This window comes from Malania oleifera, chromosome 5 (assembly GCF_029873635.1).
Source record: "Malania oleifera isolate guangnan ecotype guangnan chromosome 5, ASM2987363v1, whole genome shotgun sequence".
In the NCBI taxonomy this organism is placed as follows: Eukaryota; Viridiplantae; Streptophyta; class Magnoliopsida; order Santalales; family Ximeniaceae; genus Malania; species Malania oleifera.
The window spans coordinates 31,519,571-31,538,958 of NC_080421.1; positions in this window are offsets into that span (position 1 = coordinate 31,519,571).

A 19,388-nucleotide genomic window follows, 5' to 3' on the forward strand; every position below is an offset into this window, starting at 1 on the left:
ACACCTTTTAAATGAATAATAGAATTGAATATTAGAGGGAGATATATGATAACATGCAATGATAAATCCAATTGTCATATCGAATTTGGGCGATACGAATTTTGAAAACAACAGTGAGCAACAGCGTTCACTGTATATGACCACTATATGGCATTTTAATTTTTAAACAGGCAGAGGCATGGAATATATACAGCATCGCTTGAATTCGCCATCTTTCAAATATCAAATTCGCCCTACTACTACTACTATTACTACCTAGCTTCCTCCTCCTTCCCCTTTCTTTTCCTGTTCCTTTTTGAAACTTCATATTCTTCTGTTACGTGCATATCCGGTGCATGGCGTTAGTTAATTGCACGCTTGCAAGGACATTCTATGTGAGAGGCGACCATTCCATTTCTGCTTTTCAAAATATAAATTTTGATTAGAATATTATTGCCCAAGGTGGACAAGTGTTTGGAGTCTTTTAATTTGACCAAGTTATTAATCATAACAATAAAGGTTACAAGTTCAAATTTTCCTTGAAAGTTTATCTCGGTAAATTACCAGAGGGGTGCATCAATGGGCTGGCGGCTTTCACCCCCTGGCTGGATTTGGTGCCGCACCATAGTGTCCAAAGTGGCGCGATGGTGGTTAGAGTCCACGGGTTATTAAAAAAAAAAAAACAATAATAATAATAAAAGTGTAATGTTAAGTTAATTATTATACTATTACGTGAAATTTATTTTATTTCATACTTTTAATCAGTACAATTAAAGACTTGTACTTACTAATTTCATGTAATTGTTCGGGCCATCCTAATTAAATCTGAAAAAATATTAGTGAACTTCCTTACAATGTGTATAAAATGTTGAATTGACATTACACTTTATATATAGCTATTATTTCTTATGAGCCTAATGCTAATTAAAAAAATCTCGACTAATTTTATTTGTGAATTCATTGTGACTTCAAGTGCATAATCAGTGTAAAATAATTCATAAATAATATATACTTCTTTTTCATCATATTCAATAATATTTGAACCCCAAATGGACCGACTATTAAAAGGACGAAGGGGCCTTCTATGAATTTCTACCCTTTGATTCATAAATATAAGATTGATTTAAATTGCAACTTTAATGGAATAAAACTAATAACTACAAATTCTTAATTGTGCAAAACAGAAGTATAGGAGCTTACATAGATTTTAACTAATGTACAAGGACAAACTTATCCATTTTCTCTAATAATAATGTCATCGGTTTTGAATTTAGTTGTGAACACTATGAAGGAGTTGTGGGTTGATCACGTCTCCTTTGATTTGGTGCAACTTGAAAAAAATCTAAAAGGCTTGGGTAGATTGGAGTTCTGGGACGACCACATTAATACTATGATAAGAATTAGTTGTGAGAATTGACAAACTCCTTAGGTTTGATTTCTCACGAAATTAAACTTATCATTGTGCGAATATTTTTATAGCAACGATTGCTCCGCAAGGTATCACAAAATAATCTATTAATTTACATACTAAACTCTATGATATAATATACTAATAATAACAATAATTATAGATTCTCTAGCAATGAAAAGGAAAATAAATCTTTCATAAAGGTTGCTTTATAGGTCACTGAGATTTTGAATGAAATCTTGTCAGTCCGGCAGAATAAAGGGGCCAGGAATTTTTCTTTTTGTACTAATGGATTTGGTTTCAAGTAAAATAAGTTCTGTATATATGTTAACTAGAGCAAATGGCAAACTGCATTTTGGGCTAGCTAGTATATATAATTAAATTCTTATAATTAATCAAATAAAAAAGTAAAAAAGTAATGAAGCTAGCTTCATCCTAATGCTTTCAGTAGAATGTCAACTCTAAAAAATGTGAAGTTTTGACAGGTTCATGTACCACTCAGCCCACTTGCAAGTACCTGTATGAATGATATATGCACCAATGGTTGAGGGGATTAAACTTTAGTTAATGAAAAAAAATTAGGTCCTTCCGTCTGACCATCTCATCCAATGAAAATACATCAAATAGTGAGAATACTAAACCCTATCATGTGATACTTACTATTTTGTATATTTTCATTAGATGAGAGAGCCTGATGAGAGGACCGTGCTAATCCTCTCGAAGGACCTAGTGAGTTTACTTGCTTAACCCAATCAAGTTGGGTTCGTTGTTATATATACTTTTTTTTTTTTTTAAAGAAGGACGACACCTCCATTTATTTATTGATAACCCCTCACTTTTGGCGGAGGAATACCGTGGTTACAAGACAATCAATAGGAGATAAGAAAAGACAACACGTTAAAAAATCTCCCAAAGAACAACACCAACATCCAACCAAAAATTGGGATACAAGACCAAACAAAACAGGACCTACAAAACAAACTTCTTGCAACAAAAAGACTTATAACTGATTTGACAATGTAAAAGCTAGAAAAGACTTTTATATATATATATATATATATATATATATATATATATATATATATATTTTCCCTATGTTGTAAAATCTACAAGTTAAATCTTCTAACCCTATCCTCTCTTTTCCTCTCACACATAATTTGTGAGAAATTAATGTATGTTATGGGCATAAGTTAACTAAGCAACTATGCGGCCATGATTTTGAGCTTAGTCGCCATTCGAGAGTACCTAAAAAGAATGATCAGAGTACATGTCACATAAAAATAAGTATTTTAAGTATTTATTTTTTATAAAAAATGACTTTTGGTTTGATAAAAATCAGTATTAATCGTAAAAAAATATTTTTTTTGAACTATTTTGAAGAAAAAATAATAAGTGAATTTAGAGAAGTAATATGGGATTATTTTTGGGGAGTTAATTTGTGGATATTATTGTAGGAGCGGCGGTGACAACTCTATAATTATAATGACTTTTAGTGGCAATTTTGTTTAGAAGACCCTCTTCCCCTCTCTCAACCTCTCCCATGCAGATTGCATTGTCAACGCTTCTGGTGATACATCATAGATGTTCCACCTCTTCTTACTCTTTCGCCACTCTTTTACTTCTGACTCCTCTCCTCCGCAAATTATAAGCTGCCCACCTCTTCTGCAAGTCGTTAACACCAGTGCCAGCGCCTCCTCCTCATGGTATCACATCTCCCCCACACATCGCAGGATCACTTGCAGGAAAACATGAAAGAACAGAAGAATGTGAGTTGTTAGATATGGAGCTATCTGTAAAGCCTAGGTCTCCAGATTTGATTTGAAATGAGATATGATCCCTGTAAGTCCAAATCTGGAATGAAGAAATGAAGAACTATACACTTACTTAAATTAACATTAAATTAATAATACTATGATTCATATAAATTAATAGTCATTAAGTTATGACACGAAGTTCGTCGATGTCGGGTTCTACCCGGGTGCTGACGAAGAGGGAAAATAAAATGATGGTAATTGATGAAAAGAAACCGTTGGTTTGAGAAATGTTGAGCTTGTATTACTACCCTAGAAAATCAAGGTTTTATATATAAAAGGGGATCGTTGCTTATATTATTGGTATTTGAAAGAATCAATGAAATAAGTGAGTTTGAAAATGAGAGAAAGTTTAAATGAAATGCAGTGATATGCATAAGTTTTTAAAATTTACAATTTCATCATAACATATATCTATATATATATATGTCGCGATGTCCTGCAGGGCCACCTCTTCAAGGAGAGTAAATCTTTGAGTCGCTTCGATCAACTAGCAAGCTTGATTAGATAGGGATAAATGTGAGATAATAGGTAAATATGTCCATGGAGTCACCAATAACCTACTTTATCTTAGGTGAGATTAGAATACCTAATTAATCATTGTTCGTTCATTGGGCTCTAAATTATACCTAAGTCCCAAAGAACTTATGTTTGATCTGCATTACCGGAGTCTTGGGAGTGCAACTATGCAAAAAAAAGGTAAAAGCACTCTCCGCACACCTGTTTTTTTTTTTTTTTTTTTTTCAAATAGTATCGAATTAACCTCTAGTTATTTCGAATTGAATAAAATGATATACAATTGACCCCTGATAATTATTGCTAACCTTTAAATATTGAATTTGTTTATACCTTACTTAGAATTTCGTTTGTTAGATTACCACTTTACCTAAAAGTTTAAGCGATTAGGTTGTGGCTCAACAATGTATACCAAGCTTTAACACTTCCCCGCACATGCAGTCTGACAATACGTGGAGAGATAAACATACGATAAATAACACTCATGATAGGGAACACAATTTTTTTTAAAACACCACAGAATAAATACGGGCAACAAGACTAGAACCCACGACCTCCTGGTACCCAGCTCTAATACCATATATGTTAGATTACCACTTTTCCTAAAAGCTAAAACTATTATGTTGTGGGTCAACAATGTATATAAAGCTTTAATACTCCCCCGCGCACTTGCAGTCCGGTAGCACATGGAGAGATAAACACCCGATAAATAATATCGTTCAAGAATGTAAACTTCATCTCACCTAGGAAATTTGAAGAAACACAATTATCCTTTTACAAATTGTCATCATTGGATTAATTAACGAAATTTTCATGCAACTAACCACTTGATTAGTTCATTTTCGACCTTCAAATATTGAATTCATTTACACCTTATCTAAAATTCCATTCAAGGATGTAAATTGCATCTCACTTAGGCAATTTTGAAGAAACACAATTGTCCTTCTTCAACTTGACATCCTTGGATAAATTATTGGAAACGCTCCAAACCCACCACGTGGGGCCGATTGTGCCACGTAGGAAAAATCTGCATAAATCCCTGCAACAATCTCTGATACCATGAATACACAACCCCCCCCCCCCAAACTGGGGTCTCGAGTATTCCTGTTTATAACTGAAAACATAAATATGCAGAGGAAGACAAATCATGTCAAAAACATATTACTTAGAGTATCTATATGTCCCCAAATACAATTACAAAGACCCCTGCCATTATTACAATCCCAAAATAACAAACGCCACACCTAGTGTCTCACTAGTTCTGACAACCACTATTGGCAGTCTAATCCCAGCCCGAAGTACGCTAGACTCGGTTCCTTGTAGGACTTGAAACTTTAGATGGATATTGGGGTGTGACACTTCTCAGAAAAGAGGATCAAATTATCATCAGTGTGTGATTAACATGAGTTTTAGTGTGAACATAATATTTTCATTTATTTAACAGAATAGGAAATGACAATTGAAAATTGTACTCACCCGTATAACTAAAAATACTTATATTTTCCTGTATAACATAATTTGCCTCAATATAGCTCATTTCTCGTAAATTCACAAATATAAGCATAGAAGAACCAACCTCTTGGGCCACTGAGCTAACGACATGCTTCCCCCCATGATGGGTTGTGTGGCACGAGTAATGAACTTAGCATATGGTTGGCTAACCATAGCCAAGTAAAAGTAGGTTGTAAGTATGATTGTGCCTACCCTGTACCCGGAATGCCCGTCAGGAGGATCCCCCGGAATGTCCTTTGGGAGGGGTCTCCCGGCATAGCCTATAGAAGTAGTACTGTATCCATGCCACTAATCGACTATCCATCATCACACCATCATACAGGTGTGATTGCACTCCCTGCCAAAATTCTATAGCTACAGTATTGTGCTCACATTACATTTAATCCCTCGGGGTTCTTATACCATATATTACAATTTATGTAAATAAGAACTATAATAAAATCCCATTTCCATTTATCAATGTAAAACATGCCATTATTGTATCTCGGCATATAGCCGCCATTTCAGTATATCACAACCGGCATATAGCCGCTAGTTCAGTATATCATAATCGGCATATAGCCGCTAGTTCAGTATATCATAACTGGCATATAGCCGCCATTTCAATATATCACAACCGACATATAGCTGCCATTTCATTATATCATAATTGTATCAATCTGCCATAACATATACTAATAAAATCATCTGATCAAACTATCATATTTAATTATACCATAATACTCGTTCTCATGCACACCATTTTGATTTATAAATCGTAATATGATAAAACACCCAGGGAATATAAAATTTGCTAAAAACAAGGGTATGATCATCTCCAGGGTTTAATTTAACTCAAACTAAATATTTTACAAGAAAAAGAAGATGATCAACCCATTCACTTTAGTTTTCTCAAAATACGTATAATACTCAAAGCTACCATTTTCATAAGCCTGATTCGTTTAGAAAAAACACATATATCGTTTATAAAATCAAAAACAACAGTTTAATCAGTTCATATTTCAAAAAGAGCTAACATAACCTAATCCTTTTACCTGTTCCACAAAAATCTTCCTAACACTTTCAAAACATACGAAACCCTAACTGTTCAAATCTACCGAGGATCGATGACCTACGAGCTAGGAGGAGGGAGAGAGGATTGGAGAACACAAGGAAGCCCAGGAGAGTCTTATGGAGAGAAAACTTTGAAACCCTAGGAGAGAGAGAGAGAGAGAGAGAGAGAGAGAGAGAGAGAGATTTTATTTTTCTAAAAGAAAATGAGCTCCATTCTATTTATAGGAAAGTTGGTTCGCACGAAACCGTCGACGGTTTTTTTGAAACCATCAACGGTTTGGCCATTTACTAAACTAAATTCTTCTTTAGAAACCTCTTGGTAGTCAAAACTGTCGACGGTTTTCCTGAATTTTCTGAAATCATCGACAATTTGGTCCTATATCAAATTGATTTCCTCTTTTCATTCCCTTTCTCCGTTCTTTTCCTTTTTCTTTTTATTTTCTTAGTTTGGGTTCCTACAACAACCTCTTAGATTTTTAAATGAGAACCACATAACCCCAATAAGTATGTTTTTCCATCATAGGGGACTTACACACCCGCATGCACATATACATGTAAAATGATAGGAATGCAAGCTCCAATGCAAGTTTTCCTCTGAAACATGCAACAATGAAACAATAAAGCATAAAAATAATGGAAAAGAGGTCTTAGGGGATCAAGAAAATTTTCTAAGTTTTTAAGGATTTTTCACTATTTTCAAGATTTTTATGGAATTTTTTTCCATTTAGTGGACTTTTATTTTTTAAAATTTTTTGGGATTTTGGACTTCTAATTTTTTTGGGGATTTTCTAAAATTTTTTCCATATTTTGTTTTGATGTTTTTATCACTCCCTTTTATTTTCTTTAATTTTTGAAGATTTTAATGATTTTTCATTTTTTTTAGTTGATTTTATAATAAAAAATTTTGTTTCTACCAAAATTATTTAAACAGGATTTTCAATTTTTTTAAAAAAATTTTCTGAAATTTTCAATATTTTTTCAAATTTTTTTTCTCAAAATACTTCTATTTTTAATAAGCTTTGAAAACATACTAAATTAATAAGGAAAACAAAAAAGAAAAAGAAATTAGAAAAAAAAAAAAAAGAAGCATGGGCTGGCTCGGCCAGCTGGCCCCCACCACATGCATAGCCCCAAAAAGAGGGAAAAAAAAGATTGTTGTTTGAAAAGTCAAAAAGGAAAATATTATAATAATATATAACTTAAATGTTAAACCCTGATTGCTTTCCCCATCATTTTCTTTTCTTAGCCCCTCCCTGCTCTTCTTCTTTTTCTGTGCTTCTTCATCTTTCTCTCTCTCTCTCTAGCTCTCTTTCTCTCTATCCAAGCCGTCGCCATCTTGTCACAGCTACCACCGCTCCAATCAGGCACGGCCACCGCCGTTCGGCAACCCCACTGAAAAAAATATGTTTTCCAAAAAAAAAAAAAAAGTCTCCTCATTATCTTGTTAGGATCAAAATGGACTGATATGTATAAGCTTATAAGAGTAAATCAAAATCCTAACAAATCACCTAAATATATACAGAAAATTAATTTTCTTAATTAAAGGGATTACCACCTAAATATATATAAAAAACTAAGTCTCTTAGTTTTTTATTTACTCTTATAAACTTATATATAGGAGTCCATTTTGACAGTAAAAAGATGAAGAGGAGATAATTTTTTTTTTTTTGAAAACTCCTTTTTATCATGGTATCAGTGCAATGATCTTGTTGCATGTGTCAATCATTTTCGCCTACTTTGATCACATTATGTCTACATCTGCAATTGATTTCACAGATCCTTTTTTTCTCCATCCTTTTGATCATCCTGACATGATTCTTGTTCCAAAAGTCTTACATGAAACCAATTATATTATGTGAAAGAGATCTATGCTGGGGAGTCTAAATGCTAAAAACAAACTCGGGTTCATCAAAGGAACAATTGCAGATGTAGGCATAGTGGTATCAGAGTAATGATCTTGTTGTTACTGTAAATCATTTCCTATTATTACTATGTCATCTACATAGATAAGCACCATAGTTGTAGATGAGCTTTTAGTTTTCACAAATAAAGAATAATCTAAATGTGATTGAACAAAGCCCGCCTTTTTGACTTGGCTGAGGGTGCATTAACATGATTTTCCCTCACACAGCAGAGTATGTCTCATTTAATCCCATAAGGAATTGTCTCAGCTGAATCCTTTCCTCTTTTTCGTTTAGATCTTTTTTGTCCTCCACAAGTACACATGATTGGAGGACTACAAGCAGTTAGCTCATCCCACAACATTTTTCATCTTTGTATAATAAGAAAAAATTAATTTTTAATTTTGTTTCAATTTAACAATAAATCATTGAGTTTGATACCATGATTCCGCAGATTTTTTTTTTCTCCATCCTTTAAGATCATCCTCGGAAGCTGAGTACAAATCCATGACAATGGCAACCTATGAGCTAACTTGGCTTGAATTTTTACTCAATGATATGCAAGTTTTTACAGGACCAAAAAGATTACTATGTGATAATTAAGCTGCTCTCCATATAGCAGCAAACCTATATCATGAGCATACCAAACATATAGAACTTGATTGTCATGTTGTAAGAGAAAAGATACAAGATGATCAGATCATCACACTGAATTTGCTCCATTTCATTTGAAGTTGGCAGATGGGTTTTCGGAGGCTCTTGGAGGAAATGTGTTTAAAGAATTAAGAATCAAATTGAACATGTTGAATATACATGTTCCAACTTGAGGGGGAGTGCAAAGATTACATCAGCTTAATTTTAGAAATCGAGAGATATTTAAATGATTTTTCTAGAGCAAGAAAATGAAAAATTGATTCATGAAAAATGACATCACGACTTGAAAAAAATTGTTGAGTGTTGAAATCATATAAGCGATAGGCTTTTTGGCCTACAGGATAACTGACAAAGATGCATTTTCGAGCACGAGAGTCAAATTTGTGAGATGGTTGCATATTAGTTGCATAACAAAGACATCCAAAACTCGCAAGTGAGTTAGCCAAATGGTAAGTTTCGCAATAATGTTTAGAATCAAATACAAATGAGGGAATACCATGACTCAAAAATTGTGAAGGTGCCTTGGAGGGATGCCCTAACTACGTGTGCCATGGAAGGTTTGTAGTAGAATCAACATGATAGGTGACAGGGAAGGAAGGTGGTGCAGACTTCACTAGAGGAACAAAGTAGTACAAGCCATCAAGTTGCTTCCCTAAACCAATCATCTTCTTCGAAGTTAGGTCCCGCAATATACAAAAAGTGGGAAAACGCAAAAACACACACACACATGATTTGTTTTGAACAAGAAAAGAAACATATTATGGTTTGAAAATCCACACACAAATTTTTTGAAAACATTGATTTTGGAAAACATTAAGCCAATACAAAGCCACACTGATTTTTTTTTTTATACAATCTCCTTTCCCTGAATTTCTCCCCGCTATTCTTCCAACTCTATACCCTTCCTTTTGTACTTTTTTCATATTACAACAACATTTCCCATTTTTCCCTCATAGTAGATGTAACGACCTGCTGTTTAAATGAGGTTTTTTTTTTTTTTAATACTATAACATTTAAAATGCTCTGATACCATACTGAATTAAACCCAATCATCAACCTAAGTACCAAGAAGCAGAAATCAAATAAACATAACCATATGTAATTATATACAATACGAGAGTGCAAAAATGATTCCCAAAATATACAAGCACGACTGTTCCCAAAAATACCCTCAACTAGTTAGGGCTATATAAAAATATTCCAAAACAAATACTCACTCTCTACTGACAGGGCAATACTGAAACCTCTCTACCTGCGAGCCTGATCTGCTCGCCTACCTAAATCACTTGAAAAATGTTAAATTAATTGGGATGAGCCAACGCTCAATAAGATGAAATATGCTATTGTTAGTGTGTAGAAAATGAGTTACAATACTATGAAAATCTGTTACTATAAAAATCATTTAGAACTGAACCTGTAAATACAGTACAAGTAATAGAAACCACCCACATTTTCATGTTGCTTAACATATCTATATTTTAAGTTTCTACTCAAAATACTTCTAATATAAATAAGTATACTTCCTGTCTTTGTAAATCTGTATATACATAATAGTAACTGAAAACTTCCCTGTGGATAATTGTGTGTTATGATTTAACCCCTCATGACAGAGTTGTGCAGCCAGTAAGTGGGATCTACCCTTGCTGGCCAACTAGGGTAAACCACTATACTCCCTTGGTCTGATCTGCCCTCCTCAACCCATATCTGATGGGGAGCCTGTCCACGTCAGGGCACTATAAGATCGACCTACTACCACATATTATCTGAATAGGTGGTTGCACTCTGAACTGAATATCTATAGCTACGGTACCGTGCTCTGTAACTGTATGGTCTAATAGGGTATGATACTATATAATACATCTCTATATACAACTATTTGATTTACCATGATTTTGAAATAACTGTATTAACCATGACACTGAAATAAACTGTAACTGTGTCAACTGTATTTCTGAACTGAACTATAATTTGTAAGTTATGGTACTGAAACTGTATAATCATGGTACTAAAAACTGTATAATCATGGTATTCTATAATTACTATAAAACAGATTCATTGGCTGTATATTCTGTAAAACATACCCTGAAAATACTATAAAACATGCTTCTGTACTATATTTATATTCTCAAGCCACACAGTAATTTAATACATAATATTCATAATTAATAATCTATATAATGTCCTGCTGTGAATAATAAACTGGTAAAAATATACATTTCATACTGGAAATCATTTTAGAACTATCTAGCATAGCATATTTCTCTTACCTGATTTCTGCTAAAATTCCCCTATTGTAGCGAGTCCTACACCCGCAGGGTTCTCCACTCAACACCCTGAAAACCATATATCCCAGAACAAAACGTTACTATTTCTTTACCTACATTATTTCCTATAATTGACAGAAGACCAAAAATTGACTAAAAGACCTTACCTTGATCTTGGGAAGAAATTCGACTTGATCTCACCGATGATCCGCCCTAGCAGACTTGAAGAGAACTCCGCCAGGAGCATCGTGGTAGCCTCAGATTGTCGATCCAGCGAATAATGGGACCAAAATCAAAGAGAGATACAAAAGGGGTTGTAGAAGAGAGAGAGAGGGGAGAGAGCGGCGTTGAATTTATAAATTAATCCGAAATTTTGCACTATTTATACTGCAGGATTCGTCGATGAGCCACGTCACCTCGTCGACGGTTTGAGGAGTCTCGTGAAAACCATCGATGGTTTTCCTAAAACTGTCGACGATTTCTTGCAGACCGAGTTACTTAAAAGCTAAGTAATACATTTTATTTCATAACTCTCACATGTTCTCTCTCTCATTAGGGTTTTTTGGAATACTCTCTCATCTCTCTCTCCTCTAAGCCTCCCAGATCACTCACGAGCACTCCTCAATCCTCTCTCCCTCCTCCTGGCATGTAGGTTGTTGATCCTTGGCAGATTTGAACGGTTAGGTTTCATGGTTTTGAAGGTTTTAGGCAGTTTCTTTAGGAATAGGTAAGGGGAGTAAATTATGTCAGTTATTTTTGAAATATGAACCGATTAAATTGCAATATATGTTTTTAGAAAGGGTATATATGATTTTCTAAATGAATCGGGTATATGAAAATGATTGTTTTGACCTTTATACGTTTTAGGGAAAACTAACATGAATGGGTTGAACATCTCCTATTTTCAGTAAAATGTATAGTTTGAGTTAAATTAAACTTTGGAGATACTCATACCTATATTTTCAGTAACTAATATGTTTTCTAGACAATTATGTATATTTATGATTTATCAGATGAAAATTGTGGCATGAGAATGTTTTAAAATGGCATAAATGAATAGAATGTTTGTATAGTTATGATACAGTATGACATGATAGCTATATGTCGAGATGTGATATGAAGATTATATGCCGAGATGTGATATGATGACTATAGGCTAAGATTTTGATATAACGGCTAGATACTGAGTTTGATATGCCGGTTTTATACCGAGACAGTATGTTGGAATTGGTTTGATCCCAAGTGGGGGGGGGGTGAATTGGACATTTAAAACTTTTCAATTAATTTAAACAATTATGCCGATTCACCACATCTCATATCCCATTTGTAATAAAGTATGTATATAAAGTAAGTAAGCAATGTGTGCATACATAATGGTGTGCTACATATCTCATTTAAATTAATTTTTTGTGCAAACAAGATGGTTAGAACAAAACATAAACAGGCATACACATACTGAAATTAAAATGTGAAAAGTAAATGAGATAGGGGAAAGAGACACATGATATTTGTTATCAAAGTTCGGCTAAACCAGCTTACGTCCCCGCCTTGGGCATACCCACCAAGGATTCCACTAAACCTGCTCACTTGTGGGTGGAGCAGAAACCGTTTACAATGTCCTTCCGGGGTCGACATTCCCTAACTCAATTACAAGGCTGAGCCCAACTTGTCTCACTTACAGGTCTGAGACTCCCCAGTTCAATTTTCGGGTTGAACCGAACCGGTCTCACTTATGGGGCTGAGACTTCCTAGTTCAATTAATGGGATGAACCCAACCGGTACAATAAAAATCATTTTTGTACATGATAAAATGCTTCTAAATACAAGCAGAGATGTACAACGTTTAAGCTCATAAAATATATACACTCTTTAATGATATGCATTATGCTCAGTAGAGTAAGGGTGCTGTCAAATATTTTTGCATAAATAAAATATATGAAAAATGAGTATTATTGTTCTCCTATAAATATTTTTGCAAATAAAGAATATTTGGATAATTTAGGAAGGAATTTAAGCTCAAGAAAATATTTGTGTTGTAAATAATTTTCTCCCAAAAATATTTATCAAAGAAAAAACCAGAAGAAAACCTAAGCAATACTCTCAAAAATGTTTTTCAAAGATTAAGTGCTAAGTGAGAGCATATGCAAATAAAATAACCTAAATGAAATACTCTCCTCAAAAATGATTTTGTAATAAAAGCATGAAAGAGAGTTGGAGAGATTTGTATAAAAGATTTTATCCCAAAAGAAAGATTTTGACAATAAAAAACGTTTTGGGGGAACTTTGATTAACAATGGATTAGAGAGAAAATTTGGGATAATCAAAGTTGCTAATCTGGAGTAGTGAGGGGGTATTTATAGATTTTTCGAAAATTATGACCGTTGGGGATACGCTCGGTATTTTGGAAAAGTTTAATTAAAAGTTAATGACGTTTTAGCCCTGTAAAAAATTTTCAACCAGAGAGGTTCGGTTGGCCATATTAAAGGTTCGGTCGACCATATCACCGAGTTCAGTCAACTATGGATAATTTGAACTGTAAGGTTGGTCGAGCATATCAGGGCGATTTTGAACCCTTCGTAGGTTTGGTCGACCAAGGTAAGGTTCGGTTGACCATTCCTCTGGATTTGGTCGGTCGTGCAAAAAATAAACTACATGGTTCGGTCGACCAAGTAGTTGGGTATCAGAAACATGTTGGTTCAGTCAACCGAGGGTAGTGTGTTCAAACTGGTACGGTCGATCGAGCGAAGTCAAATGTTGACTTTTGACCGTTCGGACGACCGTGGCTTCTATACTACCACAGGTTCGGTCGATTAGGAAAGTCAAATTTTGACTTCTGGGCAAACAATGGTTCAGTGAACCAAGCGAGTAATTACTAGTTTGGTTCGGTCGACCGAGGGCATTAACAGTGAATATTTTGCCCAAAAAATCTAGCGTCGATCAGCCAAAGACTTTTTTTTTTCTCGATTTTGACCCTAAAGCTATTCCAAAAACTTTGTATGATTTTAGTATTTTTAGAAAAAGGTTTTTAGTGAAATGTGTTGGTCCCTAGGGTCTATCTACGGTCAATCTGAGCATTCATCCATATCATGTAAATGCATGCATTATTACAGACCAAATAATAAAAAACTAAATGCAATACAAATTAAAATGAATGTCTTCGTCTTTCACTCTTCAGTATTCATAGAATACCCTAGATAATATGATTTTTGTGTTCCTTGAGGCTTCTATGTCCTTTACCTCATATGTGTGCTGAATCATGAACCTGTTCAAAAACACTAAATGCACACATGAGATACTTGTGCTTTGTCGGCATCAAAATAGGGACCAAACTTAAGAAATCAACACTGTATATGATAGATATTTTACAGAATTATGAATAGTTTATGTTTTATACAATTTTATGAAAGTGAATATATGATTACAGTTTTATTATGCAAATTGTCTTGTATGACTTAAGAACCCTAAGGATCAGATGATATGTTATGAGCACGGTACCATAGTTATGATTTGGCCAGTGAGTGCATTCACATGGTGTTGACCTGATAGGTCACGCCCAGTTTTGATCATGACAAACACTCTTAGTACTAATGGGTGTACTAAGGCTTGCATGTAGGTTCACTGTGCACGTGCATTCAGACAGAAAGACATACCATGATGGTGTGCAGTGTTTGTGCCAATGAATAAAGAATTTTTTGATGTATTTGTAATTATTATTCATTTTTTTCATTATGGGATGTAATTTTATTATGGACTGTACACTCCTATGACTTGTAATAATTTGCATTATGCATGATAGGTAGGTATGCTCAGAAATGCCGTTGATTGACTATAGGGACCGAATGACCTTAGGGTACCATTCGGTTGATTTACGCCAGGTTTTTGGGCATACTTGAAAAGACCCCAGGTACCTGCACTTAGTGCGCAAAGTCCCCAACATCACTTTTCATATTAAGGGAATCAAATCAAGGCTAAAATGAACTTAATGGAAAATGTTGAGAGGGTTTGGGAGACCAAACCCAGGTCGTGTAAAATGTTGACTTTGTGTTCGGGCACCCGAACCACTTTTGAGCGTATCTCCCTCGGGCACCCGAACTTGTGTCAGGGCAGTTTTCAACTACTCGGGTGACCAAACGACACGTTCAAAATGGGCTCAAGCGACCGAATTGGGTGGTTCGGTTAACCAAATTATAACTAGGCACCCCAACATACGAACATTTGGCTATTGACTTTGATTCAGCCAACCGACTCCTTCAGGCACCTGAACCATTTAAAATTGAATTTTTGATCGAGTATGTTCGGGCGACCGAACCTCGTGGGTTAAAATATTTTTTATCAATTTTTTAATGGGGTAAATTAGGTTAATTTTCTTAGTGGCTTTTAAAATAAATTTAATTATTCCCATTGAGTCCCAAACGGTATTAGCAAAGCTAATTAGGGTAAAATTCTCTCAACATCTAAAACCCTATATTAGCAAATACTACTTCCAAACACTCACATACTCCACTCTCCTGATCTCTTTAGGTGTTGTTTCTCTAAGGCTATCGTGCTTAATCTCACTAGCTAGAACTCTCACTTGTATTATTACTTGATTGATTTTTTTTTTGAGAGTTTAACGTTAAAGTTCTTCCACTGATTTCATTTGATAAATCTTGTGTGGGAAGACTTTGAGGGTTGTGGCTCTTGCATTGTCATTGCAAGACACCTAAACCTTTTTCTTTTTTTTTTTGTGCAAAATCATTTTTTAAAATCTAGTTTTTTAAACACTCCATTGAGCTTTGCATATTGAAATATCTTGCTGAGTTTGTTTGAATCAACTTTCTTAAGAATATTTGAAACCCTGATCTGATCTTGTGTTATTCACATATTGCGTTTTAAATCTTGCTTTGGTATACACTCTAGATTTGGATAGATAATCTATACTTGATTGAGTGTTTAGCACACATTAGAGCACTGAGCATATTTTACCTAGTACACATTATAACTTTTTTTTTTTACGATTTCAAATTGCTCTGAATCACCTAGTACAATTAGATTTGGAAGAAGAAAACAATAAAAGCCTATAAAATAGGAATTTTACCTCGATTTATAAGTCCAAATTCAATCAAAATCACTTTTAAACCTCTTCTTATCATTTTTGACTGCTGCAAGATCATCTAGAATAGACAGATTTCATAAATAAAAAAAAGACTACAAAAACTCAGAATGATAGTGATTTTATCTCTATTTGCATGCCCAATGTTAGACCTCTTCTGAACATTTCAAACTACTTCAAATCACCTGATTATGTAGTCAGGTTTATTAGAGACCAGAAAATTCAAGAATGATAGAGGTTTTGCCTTGATTTACATGCTCGAGGTCAAAATCATTGTCAAACCCCATATTAATATTTTGGACCCTTTCGGATCACCTTAGACAATCAAAAACGACAAAAACAAAGTACAACAAGGTAAAACAGAAAGGAAAAGGTAGGAAAAGTAAGAAGACTTGTTGATCCCTACTTTGGACCTCCGATCAAAATGACCATTAACAAGGTCTTGATTTCATGCACAAAATTCAAGAAAATAATTGAACACATCCTAACCATCTTGGACCACTTCAGGTTACACGGGACATTCAAAATTGAGTAAGAATGCTTCAATACACTAGAGATAAATTGAGGGGGGAGCTTATGATGTGCCTCGCACTTTCAATAAATTGATACCTAGATAAAATCTCGTGCCAACAAAGTTATAATTTAAAATCCAATAGGTTACTTCTTTGCTCCCATTTGGGTAGACTAGAGTTCAATTCCTCTTTTAAAAAAAACTTCTCCCTTGTTTTAGGAGGGGGTTTGGGAGGAGGGTCCGAGCAGGGGTTGGGGGTTGTAGTTGATTGTGGAGGTCCCTATAGGAGCCATGGATAGATTGCCACATTCTTCCAATGGTTCAAAAAAAAAAAAAAAATGAAGTTATAAATATAAGTACTATTTTAAAAGAATGCTTTTAATGAAGTTAGTCACACATTCTTACAATCACTCCTTATTTGATAATATTTATTAAAGAATAAAATAAAAAACATTTATTCATTATGATTTTTAAAAAATATGGCCTCCAAACATTTTACCAACCACTTCCTTTTATTTTTATTTCAAAATTATTAATCTTTTATTTTTGAAAATAAAATATTAGGTTTTTACAATAATAAATAAAAGATAAAATTTTTTTTTTTAGATTTTTCACTGTGCATGCACAAACAACACCTTCACAAACCAAAATTTTTTAAAAAAATGGAAAAGATAATTAATTAGAAAACTAGCTTTGCTGAGATAAGATAAAAATGGGAAAGAGAAAGGGCTAAATGTGATAGAAAAAAAAAAAACCATAGGTTCCATTTATTTTTGAAGGAACACTTTTCATGTTTCATTTTCAATTTCTGAAAGAAATACAAAAATATTAATTTAAATTTCTAGTTTTCAAAGATTTATATTATAAAGGTAGAAAATAAAAAGTTTCTTGAGTTATATAAAATTTACATTTTTTTTTCATTTTTAATATATAAATTTCAAAATAATAAGAAAAATAAAGTTGTATTTTCAAATTTTTAAAAAATTATATATGGTACTATTTGGGATCATGGATTTTGAGTTTGGATTTAACTTTGTAAGGATTTGAAAAAAAAAAATGAATTCAATTTTATACTATATTTTGCAATAATCCAAACAAATATAAATTCAAGATTTGATTGTATGCACACAGCGACAACTAAAATAAAGAAAACAAAATATGGAAAGCAGTAATATTTTCCAACTTCTCTATATAAATTTAGAAAATTAGAAATAGGTTGTATTTTTGTAATTGTCTTAAAAATTAAAAAATAAATAAATAAAACTATTTTCATAGTAAAATGTTGTCAAAACTTTTTATTATTTCTTATACAATTGTGAAATTGAAAAAATAAATAAGTTTTATAAATTTTTTAAAACTACAATGAAAAATGAAATTAGTTTTTCACAATTAAAGGAGCGCTAGCTTAGGGTGCCCCCTTAAGTGCTAAGCATTGGAAATAATTTAAATTTTATTGCATTTAAGCGCATGAAATCTTAGTAACTTGAAAAAAAAAAAATACAGAATACTTAGAACGATGAAATATTACAAAGAATGAATTATAGTTAAAAGATTGCAAGCTAATGTAGAGAAACTCTATTGTCCTAAAATCAAATTTGCCACTTTCAACAGTTCAGTAGGTACTCGACATCCAGTCTCTAAGCTTTGACAACATATGCTACTAATGAGGTGCACACTAAATCAAAAACTTACGAACTAAACTCAATCCAGAGATAAGCTAATATTTTATCTGGAGAAAAGAAAGAGAGAGGAAAGCCGACAACATTGTTAGAAGTGTTAGAAGGTCAATCGTATCTTAAAGCTAATATTTTATCAGGAGAAAAGAAAGAGAGAGGAAAGAGGACAACGTTGTTAGAAGTGTTAGAAGGTCAATGGTATCTTAAAAACTGTGAATTCTACCTCGTTATAGGCATCGTAAGGGGACGTTAGAGGTGAATTAAATTCATTGTCTTGAATGATAAGAATTTGAAACTAAACTTGGTAAATAATTTAGCCAAAATAGCTGCCAATTAAAATTAGTAACAGTTAGCTATTACTCTGATATAAAGTTAGAAACTACTAACCTTACTGCAATTGAGAATGAAAAAGTTAATTAACCAGTGCTATATTGTCAAGACATAATGGTCAAATTATAAAGAAGACATGTGAGTCTTTCTAGTAGTGAAGACATGCGAGTCTTTCTAGACGTGACAATGCATTTGGGAGGATATTTGTGATGAGAACCCAATGGCTGCAAACGCAACAGTGAAGAAGACAAGATAAGGGATCGATGAGAATAGCATAGATATTAGATACCTTACCTTTCCCCTTTACCTATAAAATTTACTACTCCCACTTTCCTCCACTCGACTTGGTCTCATCCAAAGCCATGGGATGGGTACCCCATCATGTCACTGTCCCAAAAAGGAAAGCAAGCTAAAATACTGAACTGAACGAAATATATTACTTGAAAGAAGTCTCTCGCACGACTGTTCATTACCTGTTGTCTTATGATTCACAGCTATATAAAAGTATACATATTATGGTTGAAAGAAATTGCACAACTACGGTTTTACTTATCAATTAATTAGATGATTTGGGAATAAAACATTCATCTTTTGGAGTAGAGGGCTTAAATGAGACTAACCCTATGATTGGAGGGGTTTTAGATTTGAATAAAATGTAATATAAAATTATATCAAAAATTT